This window comes from Tupaia chinensis, unplaced genomic scaffold, assembly GCF_000334495.1.
Source record: "Tupaia chinensis unplaced genomic scaffold, TupChi_1.0 Scaffold143601_1, whole genome shotgun sequence".
In the NCBI taxonomy this organism is placed as follows: domain Eukaryota; kingdom Metazoa; phylum Chordata; class Mammalia; order Scandentia; family Tupaiidae; genus Tupaia; species Tupaia belangeri.
In genome coordinates, this window is record NW_006203447.1 from 19,759 (window position 1) to 24,887 (window position 5,129).

General features: G+C 46.7%; 1 pseudogene; it reads left to right on the forward strand.

The window, feature by feature from the left end:
• Positions 1 to 4,339: 4,339 nt before the first annotated feature.
• The window catches only part of LOC102499575 (succinate dehydrogenase [ubiquinone] cytochrome b small subunit, mitochondrial pseudogene), a 2,279-nt pseudogene continuing 1,489 nt past the window's right edge, over positions 4,340 to 5,129 (forward strand).

Below are 5,129 nucleotides of genomic sequence, written 5' to 3' on the forward strand. Positions count from 1 at the left end.
CCTTGTTGTCCGCGGCTGTCCCGCCCGAGTCCTTCGGGGCTGAGCCCGAACCTCCCACCGCCCGGCCCCACCGCAGAGGCCCCGGAGGACTCACCGACACCGCGGCCGCCGTCCCTGCCTTCCTCGTCCTCCACGTCCCTCCGTCCCGCTCCTTGGGAGCCACACGCGACCCAGTCTCTCCGAGGACACGCACCGAGGGGGCTACACACCTCGGGCTCCCAGGGCCTCGTCTGGGAACGCCGAGGAGAGCCACGCTCTCGGGCAGCGCAGGTGGGGAACGGCGCCCCTTCTCCGACTGTGCCCCGCGAACCGCCCACGCACGCACGCTCTCAGCGCCAAGAGGAACTTCCGCCCAGTGCTGGGCGGGGACCCTCCCTGGACTGGAAGGGGGAGGCGTGGTCATGGGCAGGGGAAGGCGCTGTCCAGGGTAGGGGGAAGTGCTGTCCTGGGAGGGGAAGGCTCTGTCCTGGGTAGGGGACCCCAATACATCTGGAAGCAGATTCCTCTCCAGAGTTTCTAACATTATGATTCCTAACGTACTTGGCAACCACAGGTACACGGTGCACCTGGCTTTGCTGAATCCCAGCACACAATTCTGTCTAGGATAAGTAGAACCCTCTGAAGTCCACGGCAGGCAACAGAACGGCTAACAACTTCATCAGAGAACCAGGAGATAAAATGGCTTGAAGTATTTGATTGGCTCAGCTCCATAAGGTTCCATTAGGCTTCTTTTTATCTCTCCCTCACTGACTCACTCTTTTCTCCAAGCTCCTGATGAAAAATATGCTCCGGCTTAATAGAATTACTCACAGAGCCATCAATGCAAATGCTGTCCCTGGGCAATCTCATTTAAACAAATATATTTCACTTGAACAGTGTTAGTTGAAAAATTAAATTGCCATATCTGTTCCCTTTCCCTCCCCCCAGACGTCCACACAGCCCTTATCATTTTTTAATTAATTTGATCTGATTTAATGATTATCTCTCTATTAATTAACAGTGAAAGCAGTCAATACGTTTTGTCAATCAGGGATGTATCCATAGGCTCCCATTTTATTTCAGGAACTGACTAAATGTATTGCTCTTCAGACTTACTGTCCTTGGGACCAGCAGTTAGGATAGTGGCTATGTCTCTGGACTCCCACGGAGTCGACCGTAGTTCATGTCCCGAACCCGGTGGCTTAAAACTCACACCGGGTGCATGTGTGTCTGTGCCCAAGATCCTGAGAGGAGAACGGAGGAGAAGGGATTGCGGCGTGGCCATCCCCCCTGGAGGGTGATTTCTCGCTTTCTGTCTCTCTGTCTCTATCTGTCTTCTGGCGAGCGCACATGCCCTATAGCAAAAACCTCTCAAAAACAAAAACAAAAACAAAAAACACTTACTGTCCTTGGAAAGTTTAGAACTGGATTAGAGAGGTTCTGTGAAGACAGGAGCCTGGATGTATGTCCGTGTGTGCAGATCTGTGTAGGTCTGGGGAATCTACAACAGTAAAACAGGGGAAGCTGCCCAGAGGTTGGCACTGAAGAGATCCAGCTTGAATGCCCAACAACTGCTTCACTCTGAGAAAATCCTGTTTCCTCTTTATGTCTTGTTTTCTTGCTCTGTACGTTGGGGATAATCATTGTAACCATGTCCGAGGGAGCTGGTTTAGGTCAATGCCTGGTGCACAGCCTCTCTGCATCTGAGTGTCCTGTGGTACGGCAAGGGGAGTTTTGGAAGGGAGTGAGAGAGAGAGAGGGAGAGTTTAAGCACAAATTAATAAAGGTTCGATTCACTTTTATTGGCTGCCCAAGCAGTTACAGCCAACCTGTGTTCTAGCCCGCGGAAGGAGGACAGGACTCAGATTTGCCTTTCAGTTTGCTTTCATCACACAGGAAGAAAGGGGAGCTTACAAGTCACGATGGGACGAGCAGCTCAGAGTGTCCTATGCTGGCATGGCGATGGGGAGTGCAGTCCACTGGGCGCGAGGGAGGCCGAGTGCTGAGTACGCTGGGTGTCTACGAGGCACAGGCGGTGAGCCAGAGATGAGCTTCGCGAAGATCTTAGAGAACGATGGTGGCGGTGGCCACAAGATGACCAAGGGCGGATGAGGAGGAAAAGTCCACCTGGTGATCCGAGATTACGGAGGTCGGGACTAGTGGCCGACAGGGGAACATCAAAGACGGTGGAGCAGAGGGCCCTCTGGGAGAGGAGGAGTCAGTGTGCTGACCTGACAGAGCCTCCGGCTGCAAAGGAGGTCTCAGATGCAGGGAGTCGGGATCTGATCCAGGCAGACAGAGCTGATGAGCTGGGCTCAGGCTCCTCTTTTTATGTCTAATTTTGACAGGCTCATGGTGACTTGACAAAACATCACAGTATTTTTGTAACATGTTACATGTAAGTCTATGGGATTTTGGTCAAAACAAAGTGGGATTTGTTTACATATTTTTGCCAGTCATGGGGGGCTGAAGCATAGACCATGCTTATGTCCCTCATGCTATCGGTCAACATATGGCTAGTCTGCTAACAGCGATAAGCACTAGGGTGTTGGCTGAGTGTTGAGATTCCGGAAACAAAACTAATGCCAGTCTGAATGTACTACAAAATGGAGTCAGGTATGCTCTCAGCAAGCATCATTACAAACAAACATTTTTTTCACAGAAAACTACAAACTTAGCAATTAAAAAATTATATCAAGTGTAACAATTCTTCACAGCAAATAAAACAACATATTAGGCATAACCATCCACCAGTGATTCCGAAGGGGTCCAATGATCCTGAGGAATCAAATAATAGTGGGGGGAGAGGGCAGGAGTGGGTACAAAGTTGATCGTCAACATAGGCTGTCGGCTCAAGGGTTTGAGATGGGGGCTGTTGATGAAAGGGTTTGGGGCTTATCAGTAAGGTCTTGTTGAGAAAAGGGTTTGGATGTAAGAGTTTGGGGCCTATGTTATTTGTGGCTTATAAATGGTTGCATAGTGATAATATGGCTTAAATTACATTGCAAGGCATTTCAGGGTATTTTGTAGAAGTTACTGATCTGGAGTATGAGGGTAACAGGAGGGCAATGTCATTTGAAATCTAGGTTTACATTTGTTGGAATAAAAATGTACAAATAAGCATAGAATGATTATGAAAATGAAAAGGAAGAGAACTAATTGTATAAAACTAAATGCAGAGGTGAGATACTGCCAACCTATAGTAAGCCAATGTCCATGGTTGAGGAAGTTCCAATCAGGGGAACAAGAGAGTTCAGCAAAAATGGAGACCCAGGTGTCAAGGAGGGAACAGGTTTTGTGAAGGTTATTTGTAAGGGCACGGTGTATGACTGAGTTATGAGTTAGGATAACTTATAGTTCGTGGGCCTGGATAGAATCCATGGCCATGGATTTAATGATAGATTTTGTTTGGTGTAGTAGAGTGTCTAGTTTTGAGTGTAGGGAGTCTACATTTGGGGGTTTAGGGAGACAGAGGTCGGGAAAGGAGGTGAAGTCGACAGAAGGGTTAAGTAAAAGAGTTTGGTATTGATAGTATGTGGTTTTGTAGGTTTGGCCATTCATGGGTATGTTCATGCTGTCACAGATAAGCAGGCATTTGTCAGGGGAAGAAGCTGGAATATTGGTTGAGTTAGTATGATCAAAGTAGGGGAAATTAGCAATGTTTTAGACAACAAATGTGTAATTTGCCTGCATTATAAACGTAAAGTTGTTTAGCAGTACGTAATAATGGAAGAGAATCATAGGAGAGGTATAAGTCGTTGAGGGAAATATAGAGATTAGAGGTCCAAGGGGTAAGGGCAGGAAGGGGGAAGAAATAGGGGTCAGCATAGAAAATGTTACCTTTTGGTAGGAAAAGGTCATCGTTAACTTCGATAGGTAAAGGCAGAGTGTGGTGGCCTAGGATATTTTGTCCACCAGAGACAGATAGGATGGTAAGTTCACATTGGCCCATGGCACATCCATATGGTAGATAATGATCCAGAAAGACAGGGAAATCAGAGAGTGATAAAGGGGGTCCAGAGCCATAGTACAGTAGATGTTGTATGTCTCAATTGGCCAAACTGAGCTGTTGGGAGTCAATGCAGGTTTGTTTGATGTGCATGTCCTGTAAATGTCTTTTAATGTTCTCTATGCTGCCAAGGGTATAGTTGTAAGTACTTTCATGTAATGTCTGGAGGGTCTGTATTTGATGTAGGATGTTGTTAGCTAGAGTAGTAAAGTTTTGAAAGTGGGAGGCTATAAAGTCAAGTATCTTTTTTTTTTTTAATAGACCTAACCTGAGCTTTTAATACTTGTCTTGAAGAGACAGCATCAAATGAACAGGGGATAAAAACAACGAATCAGGGCTGAAGCTTCTGACATGGGTTCTGAGGTGGCAGCCACCCCTCCCAGGGTCTCGTCCTCAGTCCACACGTGGCTCCGGTAAGCACCAGGGCGAGCCCTTGCACCCATTATGCTTGAGATCTTGCGGGTCAGCCTTCTTTTCTTCCTCTTGTCACATGTCTGGTGCCCCAGTTTCCTTATTTTTATCCTAATTCCAGTACCAGGTCCTAAGAACTTTTTGAGGAATTTACCATATTCTTTGCTTTACCAGTGTACAAACTTTTGCCTGCTGCTTTAAATCCCTTTAGCAAATACACCAGACAGCAAGTATGACTAACATTCCAGAAGATGAGGACAAAATGCTAGATCATGGAGCCTTAAGAAGAGCAACTTAAAGCTGTTCATACTACACAGTACATCCACAAGTTATGCAGAAAACATGCTACATAAGAGCACCTTTCACGGCCCTGAAATCCATCCAGTCTACTAATGCCAGGCTTGATACAAAGCTCTCTTGTACAATCGTTCCTTCCCTTTATTAAAACATTGGGATCAATTTGTTTTCTGATAGAACTGCTTCACTTTGGGGTATTGTTTCCCTTCATATGTCTCAGTTTCTCTTGCTCCAATATTCCCTGATGCTCCAGGAAGGTTGATATTGTAATCTGTGGTGGCGTAAGGAATTGTCCCTTCAAGCCCATGCTGGTTCTTCAAGATGTGCTGTGGAATGGAAATAGCTCCAAAAAGCAGACAGTTCATGATTCTTAAATCCTCTTGGGGCACAGGGGTAATGATGTGGTACAGACATTTCTCCACGTCAACACCTC